The sequence below is a fragment of the Furipterus horrens genome, unplaced genomic scaffold, assembly GCF_987537825.1.
Source record: "Furipterus horrens unplaced genomic scaffold, mFurHor1.1.pri manual_scaffold_1, whole genome shotgun sequence".
NCBI lineage: Eukaryota > Metazoa > Chordata > Mammalia > Chiroptera > Furipteridae > Furipterus > Furipterus horrens.
Genome location: NW_028327171.1, coordinates 53898184 through 53921599, shown reverse-complemented (window position 1 = coordinate 53921599; position 23416 = coordinate 53898184). Strand labels below are relative to the sequence as shown.

The 23416-nt window shown below is 41.2% G+C and overlaps 1 protein-coding gene and 1 non-coding gene across 5 annotated transcripts in view; both read left to right on the top strand.

Annotated features, from left to right (window-relative positions):
- Window positions 1-2249: 2249 nt before the first annotated feature.
- Window positions 2250-2413, top strand: LOC150021116 (U1 spliceosomal RNA). The gene has a single exon (XR_016513415.1). It is a non-coding gene; the product is annotated as a U1 spliceosomal RNA (small nuclear RNA).
- A 9034-nt stretch (window positions 2414-11447) lies between these two features.
- ATP13A3 (ATPase 13A3) overlaps window positions 11448-23416 on the top strand; it is an 86768-nt gene continuing 74799 nt past the window's right edge. For 2 of the 4 annotated variants that reach the window (XM_090275530.1, XM_090275513.1), the window contains exons 1-2: window positions 11448-11940; window positions 12713-12756. The gene's annotated coding sequence lies outside the window, so the exon portion shown is untranslated. Of the gene's footprint in view, window positions 11941-11964; window positions 12241-12281; window positions 12577-12712; window positions 12757-23416 lie in introns of those variants that run through there. The other 2 variants (XM_090275521.1, XM_090275515.1) reach the window with 2 other exon arrangements.

Here is a 23416-nt window from a genome sequence, read left to right as displayed (position 1 = left end):
TAGTAATTCAAGTTTTCTCTCTTTTATTCTTGGTCACCTAGCTAAAGGGTTGTCAATAGGGTCAAAATTTTCCAAGAATCAAGTTTTGATTACATAAATTGTCCCTAACGTTTTTGTATTCGTTATTCAATTTATTTCTACTTTAATCTTTATTATTTCTGTCTTTTGTAAATATACTACTAAATGTTTGCACATTATTCCATTGTCTGGACATGTCATAAATTGCATTCTAATTTTGCTATCTTTAGAGCTTTAGGGTTTCTCTTCTCTAATTTTTCCCCATTATAAAAGATATCTAAGTGACCATCTCCATTTAAGTATTTTCTCTATTTTAAATTCTTGTATGTGGTAACAGAGAAGTGGTTTTGGAGGGACACCCTGATCCTTCAACTTACCCAGCTATGTGACCTTGGACAGACAAGTCACTTATGTCTGGGTTTTTTCATCCGGAATGGGAGAATGTTAATCCTTTCCTAGGTACCTAAGCTATGTTATTAGGGTTCTATAATTAAAATATCTAGGGCAGAGGATGCAAATGTTTCTAAAGATGTGATTATTCTAAAATTAGCCCTTCTAATAAGAAATAAGAAAAGGAAATAAATATCTGTATGGAAGGAGTTACTTCCAAAGTTCCCAGGTAGGTATTTAAAGGAGATAAAGGTCTTTTTTCTCTGTCAACATGACTAGACTATATCTCTAATTCTTCACCCAAACACTCTTCTAAGTATTGCTATAAAGGTATTTTTTAGGGAGAAAGTGTATTTTGTCAGTGTGGTATAACTTGGCTTTTAAGTAAGGGAGATTATCCTAAACAATGTGGGTGGGGCTAATTCAATTATTTGAAAGGCCCTAAGAGTAAATCTTCTTCCCTGAAGAAGAAATCCATCTGAGCGTTCCAGTCTTCCCTTCTGGAGGACCTGCCTGGCAGATTTTTAGCCCCACAATTAAAGAGGCAAGTGATTTAAAAAAAAATATTTTCTATTGTTAGCTTTTATTATTATTATTTTTTATATTTTATTTATTTATTTTCAGAGTGAGGGCAAGGGAGGGAGAAAGAGAGGGAAACATCAGTGCGTGGTTGGCTCTCATGCGCCCCAAACTGGGGACCTGGCATGCAATCCAGGCATGTGCCCTGACTGGGAATCAAACCAGCGACACTTGGCTCGCAGGTGAGGCAAGCAATTTTTACTCTTTATCATCTCATGACACACATAAGCTAATTACTAAAATTTTGTGGCACACTAAAAATATGTATTTTTTGCCAATTCGATCAAAAAAAGATATAATTATGATTAAGTTACAAAAAAAAAAAAAAAAAGTAATTACCTACACATTTTGCTCCAAAGTAACTTTTAAAAGAATCAGGTGCTTATGGTTGTATACAAAGATTTCTGGTACCAAGAGTTAACCAATAAGATGTAACTTTATTATGCAACATAAGCAATAAGATGCAACTCTGATATATGACCTGTATATTTATGGTTCAAAACAGGGCATCCACACCAGATGTCTACTGTTGTGTTGGCTATAGTCATTATTTTTTTTTTATTAGACAATCTAAGGGAAAAGAGGTCAGTGCTCCTGACTAAATAGTCAGGTATTTAAAAATTCTTAGGGTACACTGGTTGAAAATCACTGATATAGGCCAATTACTTAAAATAAACCTCTTCTACTGATTCTACTTCTCTGATTGATCCCTGACCCTTTCAAGGAGGATCAAATTTAATGAAAAAAAGTTAAGAATTTTAAATCTCCTTCTCCTAAACTTAATAAAGCTACAAGCTCATTTATTCAATATTTACTGAGTGGCTACTACCTGGTAGTTAGTGTTCTAGTTGCTGAGATTATTGGAATGAACTACATCTAGAAAGTTTCTGACTTCATGAAGGTCATGTATCAACAGTAACAGTTATTGACCACCTACTACTATGGCCACATGTTGTAGAGGTATAAAAAACATGAATATGACTCCATGTTCTCTCTTGGAGCTTGTAGTTAGTTCTTTGAATATTTGAATTGGTATGGAGGAGGATGGAGGTGGGCATAAGTTCTATTTGTAGAAACACATAACTTCTCATAAAAAGATAAAATCAAGTATTTCAGGAACCCCAAAAAGCTATTAGGTAAACCTTGAAGGAATATTTGAGATCTTTAAGGTCCTGAGTCTTCTTTAAATTTATGTATATTTTAATAATGAAACTAAGTTGATAAAATTATTTAAAGCTACCCTAAAAAAAATCACATAAGCTTTACTTATCTGGCAGGGGAGATACCATGATCATGAAGGTGGTTTTCCCATGGCGAGGCTTATCCATTGCACTGCAGATGTGCTGACTCGTGCCATTTCCCCAAATGTGGAAAACTTGACTGCATAATTTGTGGTAGTGGGGGATTGCATCTGTGCTCTCCCCTGAAAAAAAAATCACATAAGCTTAAAGGATTATAAAGGGAATTTTTAGTAAAGCCCCAGGAAGCTTCACTTGGGTTGTCTTTGCTGATGATATCAGCTACTTAACTGTTTTTAAAGGAGTTTAGAGACAAAGAACGACATGGGAATAGGGAGGTGTTTCTGGTGGTCTCCATCTTGAAAACGTTCTCTTTCACTTTCTGCCTGCTGCTGTTGGGAAACTTGCAAACGTCTCGCTGTTTGGACTCTGCTGCCTAGACTGAATTGCATTATAGGTAACCTCATGATGGAGGTATGTTTTGAATCAACTCACTTTTGAAATGTTTATGAAAGAGATTCTTCGGCAATGAAACTTCTACATGGGAGCTCAATCAGCATTGCCCTAATTTATCAATTCTGGTGAAGCATTTTGCTTTGAGAAAAGAAAAAAACCAACAAGAAGAGAAAATGGGTCTTTTTCTTTATTACTATAAGGAAGCAACTGTCTTTAGCAAAAGAAGATAGCAAACAGCTTTCTGGAGATCTTGAGATATTAACCTGTGGTTCACAGCGCAATGAAAATCTATTGGCCTGAGTGAGGCAATCAGGAGGCTGTGAGACCTACAGGCATGCCACTGAGAGCAATCTTTTTAGCTGCCAGAGTGCAAAGGAAGCATTCGGCCACCTGCAGCCGGGTTTGTTCCTCTGGAAGCCAAAACTGCCAGATCTGAAAATAGGTCACAAGTGACTAGCAGTCCCCGAGACTCACAGGAAGTAGCTGTAAAGGTCAGGGAAAGTTTTTAACGACTCTGCATGAGGCCAGTGAATGACACGCTTTGAGGAGCTTCTCTGCTTAGTATCTGAGGTAGACACATGGCGGAGCTGACTGGGAGACAGAATGACAGGCTGGAGATGTGAACCTGCTACCTGAGCCCCACAGAAGAGGTACCTTTGTTCTGCTGTGCAAACAAACAAACAAACAAAAGACATGTCTATATAGGGGAATCATCTTGCAGGACTCAAGGGATGATTGTGGGGATCTACAGCATTAACCTCAGAAACCCAATACAATATCCCCAAGTGGAGAGTTGGGGTTGGGATGAACAATCTCTGAATTAATTCCAAGCCTCAAATGTTGGGATCCTGTTAAGTGAGATAAATGTTTCTATTAATACAAGTTTCCATGGATCATTTGTAACTGAAGTCTGTCACTGACACAATTGTTATAGTACAAATGTTGGGTTATAGTTACAATCTTGATATTATTTTTCACTTGTATTATTGGCCCAAAATGCAATTTCAGAGCCAGCTTGAATGTGGGGACTACTAGGCTCCTAATAATAACTATTGTCTTACCCCATACAAGCAGGCAGGACACCATAGACCAGGGGTCAGCCAATTTTTTTAGTAAAGGGCCAGATAGAAAATATTTTGGGCTTTGCAGGTCGTACGGTCTCTATCCCAGCTACTCAACTCTGCCGTTGTAGCACAAAAGCAACCATGGCAGTATGTAAGTGAATAAGCATGGCTGTGTCCCTAGAAGCTAAAAGCATGGGTTTTGGAGCCAAGCTCAAACACTGGCTCTATTACTTGCTAGCTGTGTAACGTTAGAGAACTTAGTTGACCTCTCTGTGCTTTGGTCTTCTCATCTCTAAATTGATAATAGTACTCAAAAATAAGTAAATTTGTGAAGTACTAAACAGTTCCTAGCAGATAATTGCTATATAAGTGTTTGTTAGATAATTAACCATTTTGTGAGGTAATGTAATTCACATTAAAATTGAGGTTCAAAGGAATAAATACATTACTTTTAAGATGGCTAAGCCTTGAATCTCATTTTCCCATCTCCAGTACAATTGCTCTTTACTCATCAGAGGTGAAATAATTACATCTGAAAACTGGGAAATTCCCCGTAACATCCTATGTGTCAGGCCTTGCCCCTAAACCATCAGTTAAAGGGCTACTTGTTTTTCTCCTCTCCTCATCCACATGAGCAGTGTGCTTGAACCAGATTGTGTCAGCTCATGAGAATAGACTGCTAAATTTTCAGGAATTTTGTGAGCAGCTTAAACTGTTGTTAGCTTGAAATTGACTGCAGTGGGAGTATTTACACCGTGAAATTAGTATATACTACAAATCACGGCTTTTTTCCTCTTGGGGAACCGGTTTACTAGCAAATGACTGGCTATGTGCCAACAGTGAGCACTCCTCCAGGAAGAGCCCTATATCCTAAATGATGAGTTGGTAAACAATATTCAGTGATGCACCATAATCTAGTGTACCAGAGCCTGAGAAGAATGCTGGGTCCCCAGCTACCACTTTGTTGAAGAGACAGGAAAAAAATTTTTTTTCATTGCTTAGCAACAGAAACTACTCAGTGGTGCCCCAGGACTCTGATTTCAAGACATCTGACTTAGAGCTTTGCTCCCTCTTCCTGTTCTAACACACACACACACACACACACACACACACACACACACACACACACTGAAAGAGAGACGGAGAGACAGAGAGTGCTGAATGGAGTTCAGGTTAAACAGGGACAGAATAGTTTAGGAGAAGCTAAAGGAAAGTGAGTACTTGTTAGGCAAACATCATAATAAAATAATTTTAATGGCCCCTTTTTCTAGGAAAGACAGTGAGTGCTGTGGGTTTGTTTGTTTGTTTTAAAGCTTTTCTTATGGTGAAGTCTTCCTAATCTAAACATGTGTGCTCTAACCTTTCATGGAAGCAGCAGAGGAAATACTGAAGAGGGCTGGAGTCAGTCAAAAGGACAATTAGACAAGTCACGTCCTCTTGTGAAATTGTGAACCTTGTTTTTCATCTATAAGATAGGAATCAAAATCATTTCATTGTTAGTCTGACATAGTAGTTGTGAAAATTAATAATAATTTGTTATTCAGTCACTTGGCATATTTATTATTGAGTACCATCATGTGCTAAGTCCTCTGCTAGGGGCTGAGGATCCAGAGCTGTGTGAGTGTGGTCCTCGCTCATGAGGAGCTCAGCCTTTGGGTGCTTAAACAAGTAATCCAGAGTTTGGGTCCCAGTAGATGGATCCCTGTGGCTTCATTTGTTCATATTGATGAAGAGTTTGGCCCTGGAACCGAGTTGAATCCTGGCTGTGCTGTTGTTTACTAGCTCTGTGATCTTGAATGAGTTTTTTCACATCCTTTTCTATTCCATAATATGGAATTTTAAGCTTTCATGAGTTTCGTCTATAAACATAGAGATAATAGTACCTACTTTTTAAAGATTATTCTAAAGATTTAATGATTTAATACATATAAAGTTTCCTCATCTAAAAAAAATACAGCTAATAGTAACTGCTGCTTTTAGTATTGGCATTGTTGTGTTGATCAAATAACACATGAAATATTCAGAACTGTAGAATAAAAACTATGAATATGACATAGACTAATGGAAGACACTGGCTCTATGTTGGCAGCCGTCCGTCTCGAGACGATGGTGTAGCTTCTTAAGAGTCTATCTGCACCGCCGAGAATGGCTGTGCAGTCCGACTCGGGAGTGACACGGTATCTGTCTCCTCCCGTGTTGAATCGACATCTTGCGATGACGCTGGAGTGTCCTCTCCAGTGGAGCTGAAGCTACAGAGCCTGGGCAGGGTGATATGGAGGGTCTGCTGTTGCCCATGCAGCAGACCCCCCCTCTCTTCGCAGCTGAAGGATCCAAGGGAAAGACGGAGTCAATACAGCTTGGCTTCAGGTGCGCCGCAGGAGTTGCCGGTGTTGACTACAACGTCAAACCGCCTTAGGGACTCAGGCTCCGGATTTTCTGTCGGGGTTTACTCCCTTAGCCTTTCCCCTGAAGAGGTATGCCGCAAGGCAGCGGAGGTTTTTTGGAATCAGAGTTTTCCTTCTCTGACACTGGCTCTATACAGTGTCAATAAACAGATAATACTTATTCAAGGCTGTAAATGAAGTGAAAAGGACACACAGAAGAGTGAATTTTAGTATGGGGCTCAGGGAAAGTATTTGAAGGAGATGATGTTTGAGATTGTAAATTTATTCATTCATTTAATCATTCAACAGACTACAAACATTTGAGGGTCAACCACATGCCTGGCTTTCTAGTGTTAGGTCTATAGTGATCAAACCAATTTAGTCTCTGCCAACAGCAGCAATAAGAGGAGGCTTGAGGGAAGGGAGAGGGAATGTTTTATGTGCCCCTTCACCATAATTCCAAAAGTCCTTTCTTCATTTACAGAATGGATAATTGATAATTTTTATAAAGTGCCATGCAAACACAGCCTCAAGACACCTTTTTCTCTTCCAAAATGATTGCTACTTTTAAGCCTCTTCTAGAGAAAATCTAGAACTGCATCTAGTCCCCATTTTTATAGAACTTGAAGTCTGATGGGAGAAACAGGTGTTAAATACATTTATAAATTCACAGGTAATTAAAATTGTGACCATTGTTTAAAGAAAATAAATGGGAGTCATCAGAAAATAAAGAATAAGGGTCTGGGGAAGGCTTTTTTCAAGAACTGGTGTACAAGCATTTTAGCCAAGAGCTGAAACTTGTAAGAGTGAGCCAGGTAAGAAAAAAAGGGAAGAGAAAAAAATGTTTTTTCAAAGATCCTGAGTCATCAAAGAGCTGAAAGAAGGCCTTTGGAATGAGGTGAGATAGGGAAGAAGGTCTGGGGTGGAGGGAGGGTGAGAGTGGAGGGAGGGTAAGGGTGGAGTGCCAGTGAAGGCAGAGAGTGGCCAGGCCAATCCAACACTGGGCCTTATGGGTCAAAGAAGTTCACATTTAATTCTTCGTGAAATGGGAATCAATTGAAAGCCTTTGCCAAGAGCCATACTCCAAGTCACACTCGTAATACACTCTGGCTGCTGTGTGAGAATGGATTGGAGGGGTGAAGGGTGAAAGTGGACAAATCAGTTGGGGTTAAGGCAATAGTTTTAGGAGAGAAATGGAGGCAGCCTGGCTTATGCTAGTGGCAATAGAAATCGAGAGATGTAGAAGGATTTAAAATGGGTTTAGTACTGGATTGGAAAGACTGACTCAAATTTCCTAGTTGCTGGAGCAACTAGGTGGGTGACAGTGTGTTTTGCAAAGATTGAGAAGCCTGTGAAAGAAGCTGGTTTGGAGAAGTAGGGTAGGGATTTTGGATAAGTGAATTTATGAAGTAGCAGTGAGGCATCATGTGAAGGTGACAGGGAGATATGGTCTAGGAACTGCAAAGAGAAACCTGGGCTGTGGGTGTGGAGTGGAGAGTTATTAATGTTTACACAGACGTTAGCTACAGCCATGGCGGATGAGGTCAGCTGGGGCACTGCATGTGAATAAGTGCTCTTATCCTTTTTGTAAGGGGTCCCAGACACCTTTGGGAAGCTGATGAAAGCTGTATTTGTTCCTTTAAAAGTAGTTGCATTCAAGCCCTGACCAGTGTGGCTCAGTTGGTTGGGCATCAGCCTGTAAAGTGAAAGGTCACTGGTTCGATTCCCAGTCAGGGCATATGTTTGAGTTGTTGGTTTGGTCTTGGCTGTGGTACATGTGAGAGGCAACCAATCCATGTTACTCTCTCATATAGATGTTTATTTCCCTCTCTTTCTCCCTCCCTTCCCCTCTCTTTAAGAATAAATAAAATCTAAAAGTATTTGCATTCAAGTTTAAGGTATTTATAGACCCCCTGAAGCCCGTCCACAAGTCTTGTAGTATTTATAGATGACAAATTAAAAAAACAAAACAATAAAACTGGTGTAGAAAGGCAAATGTGCCCTGGATTGAGCCCTAGGAAAGAGAAGAATTCTCTTATCAAACTAAGAGAAAAGTGTTTTTAAGAATGGCAGCTAAATGCTGCTGAGAGGGCTAGAAAGATAAGGCCTGAAAAGTGTCCACTGGCCTTGGCAACAGCAGTTACCTATAGGAGGTACTCTCTCAGGAGGAGGCATGGCCCCTCTGCAAAAACTGGAATGAATGAAAAAACTGGATGCAGGTGTGGGTGAATATGTATATTCGTTGGTTTACCCTTTTGATGGTAGGCATTTTTTTTTTTCCCAGTGAAATAGGAGGTAAGGAGATGGTAAGAGAGGAAGTCATGCAAGGATGGAGATTTTGAGGATGGAGGATGTTCAACATAGTCTTTGTGGAAAGTCAAGTTAGAGCTTACTGGGAAGGCTGTTACCTCTTTGTTCTCTTTTAACTAGGAGGGTTGTGATCCTGGGTTGGGTCTCAAAGAGTGAATAGGATCAGAGGAGGGAAGGGCTGAACCAAGCATGATCAGCAGCCCAGCCCAGAATCATCATGTGCAGAGAACCAGTAAGCCTTCCAGAACTTCTCAGGACTTGCTCCAGTCTCTGGCTCTCCTTTTTTTAGCTTGTGGCTTCTCCTCCTTTTCTAGCTCAATTTTTTCCCAGCAGCCTATGAACATGCTCATGCCTTTCTCAGTGACTCAGCATCTCCTCCGGTATCTACATTTTCTTCTTTCTATACCCAAAACATCTGTAGCAGGGAATTTTTGAAAATATTCAGTTGCTCTTTTTCTTCCTATAGTTTTCCCTTGCCTAAGTGTGTGTTGCCTTACTCTGGGGATTGTGGGTGCCTCTTGAAGTCCCTCTTGAGACTCTCCATGATCCTTTAGAATCCAACAGGTTGCTGCGGGATACGATAGAAGTACACATGCAGCCAGAAGCCAGGGAACCTCTGCTGGCTTTTAAATAGGAGTGCATTTTAGTTCATTCTGGAGGCTGAGTGGAGAATGAGCTTGTCTGAAGGAGACTGTTAGGAGGCTGCTGCAACAGTTCAGAGGCAAAGGAGGGCTGGAATGTATGCCAGTGGGAATGGATGTAGGGATTTGAGCCTTATGAAAGAGGTGGAAGAGATAGGACTTGGTGATCATATAAGGCAAAGGGCTGAATCAAGAATGACTCACTCCTTCCCCCATCTAATTCTGATGACTGTAAATGGTGGTGCCAACAGCCTATGATGCCAATAGCTGAAGGAGGGGCAGCTATGGAGGTGAGGATGAGTCCAGTTTCAGACATACTGAGTTTGGGGACCCCTGTGATATCTAGATAGAACTGCCTGGCAGGCAGTTGAATATTTGGGTCTAACTTTTGTGGAAGAGGTGTGGGCTGGAGATTGCTGCTTTGTTAGTTGAAACCATGAGGGTGGAGGTGATCCCCTGAGAGTGGAGTGAGAAGAGCTGTGGGTATAAAGTTGACTCTTGAATTTAAGGTGCAGATTCACAACTGGTATCATTTAAGAATGCTACCAAAGGAAGAAGAGGCCTTATTTACTGAGATGTGAGAATTTGGAGGCCAGTTTGCCAAGTGCAGAGAAATGAGGAAGTGGAGACAGCCAGGTTAGACCACTGGTTAAGAGTCTGCATGAGAGGGAGCGAAATACTTGGAAGCTAACTGGAGAGGGCACTTTGAGTGGAGGGTTGGTTTGATAGTTTTGTTTTTAGGACTTGAGAGATTTGAGTTTATTTAAAAGCTGAGGGGAGGCCCTGTCTGGGTACTCAATGGTTAGAGCATCTTTCAATATGCCACGATTGTGTGTTCCATCCCTGCTCAGGGCACACACAAGAAGCAGCCAAGAAATGCATAAATAAATGGAACAACAAATCAATGTTTTTCTCTCTTTCTCTCTCATTAATAAATTAAAATTTTAAGTAAATAAATAAATAAAGGCTGAGGGGAAACAGGCAGGAGCCAAAGAGGAGTGGAGAGGTGGAAGAGGGGGTTTTAAGGCAAGAGCCAAGGAGCTGGGAGAGGTGGAAGAGGAGGATTTAAGGGCTCAACCCCTAGAGAGACTTCTTACAGTTTGCCCAATACTTCAACATCCCTTATCTCATGCAATCATTTGAACACCTGTGAGATTTGAAACAAACAAATGGTGAGACCGAGTCCAGGTGTTGGGAAGAGGTGTGGATTCATTCCGCTGTAGTGCGCAGTCCACGCCACCACGTCATGTGCACAAACACTGCAGCTCTACACAATCTAGGGGACCAAGAGCAGTGTTTTCCTGGCTCCCCTTGAGGTGACATCAGTGCTGCTGGACTCTGGGGGGCGGTGTGCGGCCCCAAATAAGGTGTCATCCTGTGTTGCGGACCAGGGGTGGCAGACCTCTGATGCGTGGCTAGGTTCTATGAACCAGAGCCTGAATGCTCGTCTCTGGGGAGGTGTCCCAGGTGGGTGGACCAGGAACCACCCTTTGAGTTCTTTCCCTTTCTTATGCTCAAGCAGCTAAGAATTCTGCTGGCTGCCAGGTGGAATAACAACACAGATGGACCAACCTCAAGGCACGGGGCGCAGTTGATTCGGAGCAGAAAGATGGCTGGAGCCGAGGCAGCAGGTGGCTGAGCACGCGCTCGCGTCGCAGAGGGAATGCCGCAAAAACCAAACTCGTGATTTGTATATCCGGCCGGGGCCCTGTGGGAGATAAATCTTATACGGAGAGAAGTATTTAATTTGCACCCAGCACTGTCGGAAGAAACTCCTTTCCTCCGGAGACGGTTTAGTGGGCGCGTGGGAACTTTCACTTGGTACGCCTCCCCAGTCCTCCGCCCGAGGCGGGCAGGGGCTAGCCGAGCTGGTTGTTCGATGCTAATTATAGTAGTTTTTTGTTTGTTTCTGGGGGGCAGGGGGTGCTATTAAGGAATGAAAGAGACCTGCATCTGGTTTTCCCGCTGTCATTCTAGCACAGGCTTCCTCTGTGACCCTGACTCCAGGCAAGTCAAGTCTAGGCTCCTCAACTGGGCCTCAGTTTCCCTGTTCGTAAAACGAGCATTTGGACTATGATCTCGTCTTTGCATGGCCAGGAGGCAAATTCCACCTCCTCCCGTTCCCCCACCTACCGCACCCCCCCGCAAAAGCCATCCTGTGAGTTAGTAACCCCCTCCAACAACCAGCTCTTTTGGACTTCCCTCCCCTACGCTTTCTTTTCTTCGTTGGGGGGGGGGGGGCGCTAAAAAGGCGAGAGTGGGCGGGGCCTGTGCCCGTCGCTCCTCCCACCTCTCTTGGTCCCACCCCTCCCATCGTCCCCTTGGCGCCCCTCCACCCTCGGCGCCGGGTTGAGGCAATCACGTGACCTCACATCCGGCGCGGGAGTCCCGAGCTGCGTCGGCTCTCCCCGCAGCGTGGTTCAACAGCCACAGCGAGGGGAGGGGGGGGTCACTACGTAGCTGGCGGTGGGAGGACGTTTCCAAGTGCAGACCGCCCCCCTCCCCTGCCCGCCTCCCTTTGCCGCCCTCCCTTGTTCTCGTTCTGCCTCAGCTGCACGCCGCCGCCGCCAGGGCTCTGAGGAGAAGAGCGCGGACGCCCCTGAGTCCGGCTCGGCCCGGGCCTTGCCCGGCGCCTCGCTCCCCTCACCCCGAGCCGCAGCGCACGGCGGCGGCGGCGCCTCAAGCCCGAGCGACCCGCAGCCGCCGGCGCCGGCCGAGGGCGATGGGGCTGGGCTGAGGCCAGGCGGCGGCGGTGGCGACAGCGACAGCGGCGGGCCGCGGCCCCGGCCCCGGCCCCAGGTGGCCACTGGGCTGCTCCGGCCAGGAGGCCGCTGAGGAGACGTCGCAGTGGTGGCGGCGGGTGAGTGGACTGGGCTTTCTCTGGGCAGCAGAGGGCAAGGCGAGCGGCGCGTGGAGCGGGTGCGGGTCGGTGATGGAGATGGTTGGAGGAGGCGAATGGTATTGTCGGGGCGGTGGGTACCTGGCGAGCTTCTGGTCGGCCTTCTCGCTCGCATTGGGCATCACTTCACAGGGAAGGTGTGTGTCGAGTCGGGAGGGGACCTCAAAAACCACAGCATGTCTGGGACAGGTGAGGAGGAGGGATCCGATACCTTGTAGGTGTGAAGGCCTGCTTTGGACCCGCTGCTTGGCGGGAGGGCACGTATGTATTGGGGCCTGGGAGTGGGATTTGTTCCGGCCCTTTTAGAAAGTCTGGGGGATGGTGTGGTCGGAGGTGGGGGCTTGGCACGGCACTGGATGGGTTTCTGCGGGTGCTGACTGAAGGAAGCAGCCGTGGAGTGAGTGGTGCAGCTCCTCACCAGGCACCGAGTTTTACAGATCTGCTAAGTGAGGCCCAGGGAGGAACAGGACTTTGACTTGCCTGAGGCCTCTCGCTTTGACTCTCAGCGCGAGGGCTGGAATAACCAGGGCCCTTCCCCCCAATACGTCGGTGGCTGCTCTCCTTATGGCCTTGCCTTTACCCCACTCCCTTCACAAAGTGAGGTTCTCGACCTCTTTTTTTTTTTTTTTTTTTTTGGTGGTGGGGGTGACCAATGAATCGGATTGGGAATGACAGTGGCCTCCCAATTTGTAAAGCTTTTGTGACAGGTGTTTGTCGTTTCCTCTTTCCATAGGTCTGATAGAAATATCTTTGGATCTTGGTTTCTGGACCTAAGAGGTATGACTCACTCGCATCATTAACTACTATTAATCGTCAGTGTCTTAGAGCTATATTTAGTGGTTATATTAGCACAAAATGAATGGGTATGGAATTGTAAACCTAGAAACAGAAACCAGTGTTTCCTACGCAGGGTTCCGAACTAAACGAGTAGAACATTGGTGTCTGTAATGACTATTTTATATCTGAATGAGTCAGAAGTTAGAATTTTAAAATGCAGGAGCGTTAAAGATGATTGCAAAGTGAACACTGCCTTCTAAAAGCTTCGTTGCTAAAGCGAAGGTGTTCTGATTTGTTTGTCTTTTGAAGGGTGACTACATAGTTAAAGTGTTCTTTCTGCCTTTGGTTAGAAGAACTCAGCTTCTTCACCAAGGCATGTGTGTTAATTTTGTTTCCCTGGAATATGTGGCATTCTTGTCTCAGAGGCTTGTTGCCTTGCTGAATAGGCTACAGTTGCCAAAATAAATATATGTGGGTATCCCATTCTGGTTTAGCAATCCCTTTGAAAGGCAAATTAGTTCCTGAAAGTTGTTTGAAATAGTAAGCCTATTAATAACTGTTTTGGAAATTTACTTTTGCTACTATCCTTGGTTTTGCAGTATCCATGTTATACTGTATTGTTCAGTGAGATGTGAGATATTTTAACATTGTTAGAACAATAAAGTTTGTTTTGGGTCAAGGGTTTGGGTAGGAAAAGTGATGACTGTTCAGTTGTCTCAATTTATAAGTAGTAGAGTTATAAATAAATAACAGCATTAAGTAGCAGTTCATTTTGAAAATAAAGTTGTCAGTCCTCAATTTGATGCAGTGTTTAAATTATGTAGTAGGAGGGCTGATTTCTTTGTCCATGCCAACCAGGAAGCTTTATTTGGGGAACCTCTGGTAATTAAAATTTTAATGTACAGTTGGTTTGAGATAAGTATAAATGTCTGCATAGGGAAATAATTTCGTGGTAGTCAGAGCAAAGCTCTATAAGCCTGAATGTCTAAATAGTATCTTCTGATGAGTTTTCTACTTGTTACTGCTTGTTAGATATTAGAGCTAAAATACTTCTGTTGGTTTAGTTGGTTCTTAATTACCTCATTTAAGTAACGTCAGTTTCCCATCTGTGTCATGTTTCAGGCATGGATTCTTATGGGGATAAGTGTGTGTTGGTAGCTATAGCATATGGTAGCAGAAAAAGTATGGACTTTGGTGTAAGACCTGAATGTGATGGAGGAGGTTGGAGGAGGCGAATAATATTGTCAGAGGCAGTGGGTACTGGGCGAGCTTCTGGTTAGCATTCTCCGCCCGTATTGGGCATCACTTGACAGGGAAGGTGTCTCTTGATTGGTAGGGGACCTCTTAAGACCACGGCATGTCTGGGACAGGTGAGAGGGAGGGATCCACATTGTAGATCTTAAATAATTGTTTGTCTTTGACCTATGCTAATGGTTACTGAGTGAACTTACCGTATACAGTACTAGGCTTTGAATTGAACACTTGACATGAAGTTTCTTACTTAAACCCCATTTTACAGGTCAGAGAACTGAGGTTCAGAGATTTTTAAGTCACCCAGAGTCACATACAGTTAGTCTGGTTAACCTACAAATAGACACCTCTGGTCACATACAGTAACACAATGATCTTCAACCTTTTTCATCTCATGGCACACATAAACTAATTACTGAAATTCTGCGGCACACCAAAAAACTTATTTTTGTCGATCTGACAAAAAACAGTAGGCATAACTGTGATTTATTCACACTTGGGTGGCTATTATGTTACTTGCCATTTTTTAAAATTTGATAATCTACGGGAAAAGGGTCAGTGCCAGTGCCCCTGACTAAATAGTTAGGTATTGTGTGTTTTAAAAATTCTTGTGGTACACCAGTTGAAAATCGCTGCAGTAACAGAGCTAGGATTCTGGATGTCTTCAAAGTCCCTTATACTGCAAGTTGCTTAACTTCTCTGTTTTTCTTCCGTTTTTTTAGTTAACATAGAACATTAATACTTAATCTCAGAGAGTTTTGAGGATTAGCGGAGGTCATATGTAAGAAAAGTAACACTCTTCCTGTCACATAATAAATAGTTCCTTTCACTCTTCCATTCCACTTACTGAATCAGGCTGTGCTTGTATAGCATGGTAATTTTGTAACCACTGTGAATATAAGGTTTTAAAATGTGAATATACTTTTAGTAGCAGGCCTAGGAGATGGGCTATGATCAGTGATATGGGAGCATCTTGTGAAACTTTATCTTTATTCTGTATTTTTTTCCCCAGTATTCTGAATAATGGTGAAAATAAGAACTTTATGCTGGAAATGACTACAGGTAGTTGTAATTTCTAAAATCTTGGCAGCTTATCACTTATTAAAGATAACACTCCTAAAACTCTTAAGACAGTTCACAGTGGTAAGCTAAAAGAAGATATGTAATATCTGACATCTACCTGATAGATACATCATGGGAATGTTTGTTCCAGCAGTGGGATGTATTTGGAATGTGCCATATAGCTCCTTGTTAAGTCTGGATCCAAGAGAAAGCTGACGGGATTTAGTCTTTGGTTTTGGAACATAGTTTGTCTGTGTAAAATGAAACTAACTGGCTTGTGGACAGAGTAAATCTGTAGTTATCAAAAAACCATGCTGTAATTAAGTCAGGTGGCTAGTCCAGAAAACATGCAAAAACCAAGGAAATAATTATTAGAGTCTTACTTGAATTTTGTTGGGCCTCGTATTTTGAGAGTAAAGAGATAAAGGGTCAAAGTTGGGTCACATATTTTGAGATTTAGGTAAAAAAAGTAAAAGGTTCTAGGCATATTCAATCTAGAGAAAAACAGGTGGCATTTATAAGATAGAATGTCCTGAAGTTAGCTGTAATTAGTAATTTTACAAGTTAGGAGTTAAAAACATTTGTATTGGTAAGAGTAAAAATCTGTAATGTGAAATGTCATGTAAAATGGTAATTGGAAAAAATGATCCTTGTTATAATAGTGAGTTAAAAGTGATTTTATAGTAATCAGTAAAAGGGTTGGGGGGCGGGAATAGAATGAAGGAAAGGAAGAGCTGTTCAAATCATCAAGTCTGAGAATGAGGAAAGTTGAGGTGAAGTTTCCATAGAACAGTTCTCCCGAGAACTATCCCAACACCAGATCTAGTAACATCTTTGACCAAAAGGCTCATATTGGGGCCTTTGCTTAGATCTGAGGTGGTAAAACATTAACTCAAATAGCAAACTTTTAAGACTGCCAGATTTAAAGAAAGGACTTACATATCCCCAAGGAAAGAGGCCATATTAGACCTCTGGAAGCAGCCCCTCTGGAGCATGTTCCTTTCAAGGTACAGGTGAAAACATATCTTTTGCCTCTTTCTGTCACCAAAGGCCACTAATACTAGTATGAACTTAGAATACAGGAAAAAGTACCTTATGTTTGAAGTCTATTTTAATGTATGTGAGATGTGATGAATTGAGTTGTAATTCATCTCTTAATTAAAATTTCTCTTTTGTTAACTCTTTCGCTTATTCCCTGTGGATCTTGCTTTTAAATGATCTATTGACACTCAGATACTAGTAACTAAGGAATTAAATTTTGGGGAAAAGCGAGTTAACTGTCTAAAGTAGAATTTCCTGATTACATGATGTAGAACTTTGCTGATGTCTGTAGAATTTCAGAAATTTTAAATAAAAATATTTATTACTGTTGCATTTTATGAAACAGTTCTGCCTCAATGATAGCAAGCTAGATTGATTCTTATTTAGTTTTTCTTATTATTACAAAGGAATTTGTGAGTTGGACATTGAACTAAAGAGATAGATTGGAAAATAATAATGCTGAATTGTCATAGATAGGTCATAGACTAGTCCCTTCTTTTTACAGAAAAGGAAACTGATATCTGGAGAGATAAGTGATGCTACTAAAGTATCTGGGGTTAGAAGCTTTATCTTAGTTGGGTATTCTTTTCAGCCTTGCCTTTATTTGGTACTCTAGTAATGGCATATCTCAAAATTCAGTGTGTGTGTGTTTTATTTTTTTCCTACTGAGAACCAACTTTTAAGGGTTGCTTTTGATTATTTGACAGACTTCTGTTACATTTTTAGTTTATTTTAAAGTTAGCTCTGGAATAGCTGCCACATGCATATCCCTATTCTATTTTTTTCTAATTTTGTGAAATAGGTTGAAAAATACATGATTAACTTACTTTGATATAAATGACAAGTGATTTGATTCCTAATTCTTTCTAATCTAAAGAGCTGAGTTAAGTGAAATCACCTTATATGTGGGGGCTTTGGGCCTAAGTTCTCACTTAAGGAAAAATCTTGTCAAAATTACCTTTGAAAAAGTTCTTTAGGAAGGCACCGGTTTGAAAAATAGCTGATATATTGTTTTTCAATTCTAACAGCCACGTTTTCCTCCAGCTTTTAGAACTGGGTACTTTTTTAGTTGGTGGGATAACGTTTGACAGGTGACTGACTAGGTCTTTAGATTGGCTGAGGACAGCACTTTTATAGTCTCTGTTGCATGCTTACTTTGGTTCAAGGATGTAAAGCAAGCATCCTGCCACCATTATTCAAAGTATTTTTCTCTCGCTTTTTTCCTGCAGCACAGATAGTTGAATCGGTATAATTGAGTGCATATATGATGTGACTCCACACTGTGAATAATGGAGAAAGAAGTTATGTATAGTAGTCCCTCTCTATATCGCGGTTCACTTATTGCGGCCTCACTGCGTCGCGGGATTTTTAAAAATGTTATATTTAATTATTTATTGCGGATTTTTCACTATATCGTGGGATTTTGCGGTACTGTATATGTATGTTGTTAAAGTTATGTAGGTTTAAGAGTGTAGAATAAATGCAAGGTTCCTACTTTGTGGGGGGGTCTAGAATGTAATACCCACAATAAATGAGGGAATACTGTATTTATGAAAATCTGCTCTTTCCCCTGAGTCATACTACACAAGCACCTAGCAAAATTAAAAGGCTAAGTAATAAAATTGGGAATATCAGGGAAATATTGGTACTTTGTATAATTCTGGGTTGACACTCAGCTAGTTTCACTGTTTTTAAGAACTGTCTTCCTTACTGCTGGCAAAATTGCATTATTTTGAAAGAACTATATAAGTGGTTAATGTTTTCCATGGAATTTAAAGTGTCTGAACCTAAACATTCTTGGGATAGCACAGTAAGAAAACACTAGTCTTTAAAAAGACATTATGATAGCTGAAGATGCCCTGGGAGAGGGCACAGTGTGTTGGTTAAAATACAGGCTTCAGAGCCATCAACAAGTCACTTTGAATTCCAGCTTCATCGCTTACTAGCTCTGCAGTTTGGGTCAAGCCTCTTAACATTTTTTAGTTTTTTCATTTGCTGAATGGAGGTTTTGTGAGAATAAGAGGTTCAGTAAGTGATCATTTACTATTTATTTGTTAGTAATATTTAACATATTTAAAACAAGTTGTGTGTGTGTGTGTGAGAGAGAGAGAGGTGGGTAGAGAGAGTTGTGGGGGATGTAATAGTGGATTGCTTTTTGCTTCTTTTTTTACCCTTTTTTTTTAGTGGAGCAGTAGACAGTAATGACACGGTGTTATGGTTCGTCTTTTCATAGCAAAAATGCCATGATTTTGCATCTTTGGTAACAACATCTTAAAAATCTCAAGTTGTTAATCTCGTGTTATCTGTAGTGTACACTTTATGTGTATTTTGTCTTTCTCTTTGTGTCTTCGGGTTGTGTGCAGCAACCCCCACCCCCCATCCTCTGTTACTGTTACCCATTGTTTTTCTCCCTGGCCACATTATAAACTAAAAAACATGTTTAATTCTATGTATTCAGTAGGATTTTATGTGCCATATTTTCATTTAAAAATGCTGATTAGTGAAATGTCTACCTCTTTTCTTTTAAAAAGATGGCTTGAATTTTATTTTACTTCTGTGGCCTTTGGAGGGATGCTTGGTTAGGGCCTCTTTGTTATGCCCTTAGGATTGTGTTGGCACATCTGTTAAATACCTTTTTAGTTCCTGTATGTGCCAAGCAAAGGGCTAGATACTGGGTATACACACGGCTAATGAATGAGTTCTGCCATCTTAGAAACCATGCTGCTGCATTGCACAAGTCCAGAGGACATCATTTATGTTGTATTCTTTGGAAGGTAGCCCCATAGCCTGGCCTTGGGTCTCTTTCAGTTGGAAAAAGTTCAGAATTTTCATTCAGTATGAGTTAATCTATATTTTTATCATGTCAAATAAGGTCCTCACCATAATCTGATTCTGTCCCCCCCCCCCTTTTTTTTAATCTCCATTTCCACACTTTCCCCAGAGGCCAAGACAGTTTAAATAACTTGTATTGTTACACTTTCTAGGATCTCTTCACCCAATACTTCTGCATGTGGTAATTCCTCTGCTTGGGTTACATCCCTCTATTATTTCCCTCTTTTGAATGCTTCTTTGCTTGATGAACTTAACACCCTTTAGGTCTTAGATGATCAAGAGACAGTTATCTGAAGTCTTTTATGTCTTCTCCCTTCCTATACCTCCCCTGTTCCTCTCCCTGCTCCCCTGATACCTGGGTTATTGTAGCACTCAACCATTATGTTTGGTATGTGTTTGCTTACTTGCCTTATTCATCTATTAGAATTAGCTCCTTCAGGTTAGCAATTTTATCTATGTAATCTGCAGCATTTAATCTTTTATTCTTTACTGTATTTTTTTCCATTACCATTTAGCCCCCTCCCCCAGCAATCACCACTCTGTTGTCCGTGTCCATGAGTCTTTTTTCCTTTTTGCTCAATCCCTCCACTCCCTAACTATCCCCCCCTCCCAGCTGTCATCCTGCTCTCCATCTATGAGTGTGTCCCCATTGTCCTTGTTAATTCATTAGATCCCACATATGAGTGAAATTATATGGTATTTGTCTTCTGACTGGCTTATTTCACTTAGCATAATGTTCTCTAGGTCCATCCATGCTGTTGCAAAGGGTAAAATTTTCTTTGTTATGACTGAGTCGGATTTCATTGTGTAAATGATCCATAGTTGTTTTATCCACTCATCTACTGATGGACATTTGGGCTGCTTCCAAATCTTGGCTGTTGTAAATAACACTGCAATGAACATAGAGGTGCTTATATTCTTTCCAATCAGTGTTTTGGGTTTCTTTGGATATATTCCCAGAAGTGGGATAGCTGGGTCAAAAGACAGTTCTATTTTTAATTTTTTGAGTTATCGCCATCCTGCTTTCCACAGTGGCTGCACCAGTCTGCGTTCACACCAAGACACTGTTTTAAGTTCATTGGTGAACATGTTGGTGAGACTTTCTGTCTATAATAATGAAAGATTGACTATAAATGGTGTCTACAACAGAGTGTTTCAATTCAACAGGAACAGGTGACCCATAGCATCGCTGTAGCACCAGGTCCATCTGTTTCTGCCAGTAGCGCTCACTGCTTCTGCTGTGTAGGGGTCGATGAAGTGAGAGTGGAACACTTCAGGGAAGCCCAGTCAGGAAGACTTCAGATTTTTATGGACCAGCTTGTGAGTGGAACTGCAATGCCCACTCCCCACATCTGCTCCATACTGTTTTTTATTTTGTTACTTAGAGATTTATTTTAGATAGGTCAGCTTTAAGAAGCTATCTAGAACTCATTTATGTATTAACTTCTATACAGAATGATTCTTGATTGAAAGGAAGAAGTAGTAGTTGGTAGTGATGAACCTAGTGTTGTGATGGTGATTGTATAGGGTTAGATGAGGTCACTAAGGGCCCTGGGAAGAGGGTATTGGGACAACCAGGAAAGGGGCATGCCAAAGACAAAATGTACTTTGTTGTGAAATTTTGCCCGGAAAAAGAGGAAAGATTTTACTACCTGTCTTGTCCTGTCTCATTCAGCCACATTGCTTGGGTACTGGCCTGATTTCCAACCTTTAAAGCTTTTAGTCTGTATGTCCAATATTGTGGGACAATAGCTCTGCCAAATATGGAGAAGGGACAAATGTGGGAAAAGTCCTCTCCTGGGAGATAGAAGGGACATTCAAAGTTTAGTAGAGAGCATACTTGACCAGGGTCTAGAAGGATGAGTAGGAGCTCTTCAGCAAGACTAAGTTAGGGAAAGGCATTCTTGGTAGAAGGAATGGAGTCAGAAAACAGTAGGCTCTTTAGGGAATTACAAATTGTGTTCTATGTAGATGGGATGTCAGGTTTGTGAGAGGTAAATAACCACTAATGAAAGGCAGATGGTGTTGATACCTAGAGAGGGCCAGATTCTGAAGGATTTTACATGTCTTCCAAATGGTTGCAGCTTTGTCCTTGGATCCCAGTTGGGCCTTACTCCCACCCCTTTTCCCCTTGGTAGGAGACCACATCGTATTGTATACTGTAAGAGGTCCATGGCCTGTTACTAAACGGGCTGGGCTGCAAATGAAGGACGCCTGAGCTCTGAGATCTGCCTCTTGTGCCCCCACCCCCAATCTTCCATGAAACCATCCCCGGCACTGAAAAGGTTGGGGATCACTTTATTGTAAAACTTTTAAAAGTCTTTTTATTTTGGAAGGACTCTTACTTACCAGTTGGGAAATGCTGCCGCAGACAGTCGGAAACTATTGACATTTTAAGCAGAGAGAGAAGTGGTCTTACCTGGCTTGTTCATTGATTTGAATGAGAGAGAGATAGATCAGGACCTGAGTTGATGCAATGGCAATGAAGACTACAGCATGGTGAGAGGTGGATTTGAGAAAGTAGAAATGATAAGACTTAGTGCATAGTTGGATATATTGTGCAGTAGAAGGTGCGCAATAAGGAGAGTAGGATGACTGCCAAATTTCTGACATGGGTTTTTAGGCAAATAGTATTCATTAGGTAGAGGGAATTGGTGGTGGTTCATTGTGGGGCAGGTTTTTGGGAAGAAAGATAAAATGAACCTATTGAATTTTAGCTGTTATGCAAGCATGTTTGGCAGCTATTTTAATCTGTGGGTCTGGATCTTGTGAGATTTGTACTGAAAGAATTGATTGATAGTTGCCACCATACATGGGCCATTAGTGCCATCCTTGGGTCCTGATGATGTTACAGAGAGAAGCCTGGAGAAAGTGAATATTTAAGAAGTGGACACAGGAAGTAGAGGCTTGGAGAATATTAATAATAAAGAAGTGGACAGAGGAATTAGAAGCTTGGTAATCTGGCCACCTATCCCACAATCCAGGTTAGCATAATATGAAGTATAATTCAGCTTAATTGTGGGAGTAAAAGATCATTTGTGGGCCATCTTGGGAGCCTAGTCACTGTTTTCTTTATGAAATAATGTATTTCAAGTACATCTTTCTTTCAAATGAATTTTTGGAAAATAGGCCCCTGAAGGATGGTGCTGTCTGCATGTCATTAATTTGTTAAGGCTTTTTGATATGTCACCCCATGCTTGACTTCCAGGGAATGTGAACAGTGCTAATCTTGGTTAAGTGTAGATTTATTTTTTTCCCCAGTTTTTAAAAGACAATATTGATTTGAAACTAGCAAGTAAAGTTGATACTACCCCTAGAAGTGTTTTGTAAACTAAAAATCTCTGTAAGATGTCAGCTACTGTTATTATGGTTGGCACAGTATACAAATACATTGATTTTTTTAAAAAAATCCTTAATAGTGGATTACAGAATGACCACAGAAAATGAGAAAGTTCAGATTTCTATAACATCTGTACCATGGGCAAGGCCATTATCCTCTTCAGCAGCAATTTAAAGTGCTGTATTTTTGAAATACTTGTTAAACACAGATACTTGTTAAACACAGATGTTAAGGGCTATGAACTTCCTTTCTATGCTGAGTCAACATGGGTGGGTTTCAAATTGGGGAGAAAGGAGTAAAGTGGAAGAATACTAATTCACATAATTTTTGAAAAGTTGGTCTAAGTGCCTATCAGTTGTAATTGTAAATTTGTAGGATTGTGTTTTTTGTATAGAATAGCTTCCTAATGATTTTGTGCTGCTTTTGGTCTTCATAAGGTTTGGAAGAATGAAATGTGAAACATTCTAGTATAGATCATGAGTAAAACTGATTTTTCTTTCTTGCAAATATATAATAATCCTGAAGTCAACCGTGCGGAGTAATTTAAAAAATTATTTTTGAATTTGCTGTTAATAAGAAAAATGAACATCTCTGGGATCTCTATGTAATTCCTTAACATAATGAAGACTTAGAAGTATAATTCTCCTGAAAGTTCTCTTCTGTTCTTTCTTTTCTTCTCTGCTGTTTCCTATCCTCCAACCCTCCTCTCATTCTGGCTTTTCTCTACTTTGCTGCTCTATTTTGTTATTTATCTGTTCATATCATACTGTTTTTGTTTCATTATGCAACTACAGTGTAATCTTTTTGAGTAGTTTAATCAACAGTTTTAAACTCAGGCTGAACTACCAAGAATGCACTTTACTGAAATAGACAATATTATGAGCAGTTGAGACCAACTTTGATAATGTGCATGCAGTAACCGCTACATCAGGATGGTCACTTGCCAATAGCAACAATGGTTTCATCTAAGCTGCATCCTGCTTTTTTAGCTGTACTAAAATGTGGAAAGTATGAATCTTAGAGTTAAAAGTGTAACTTTTAGTTGGGGGAGTTAGGCTCACTTATCAATTTGGTTTCTTTATACAAGCCATTATTCAGACTCTTGACTTGTCAACTCCTGTTGTATTAGCAGCT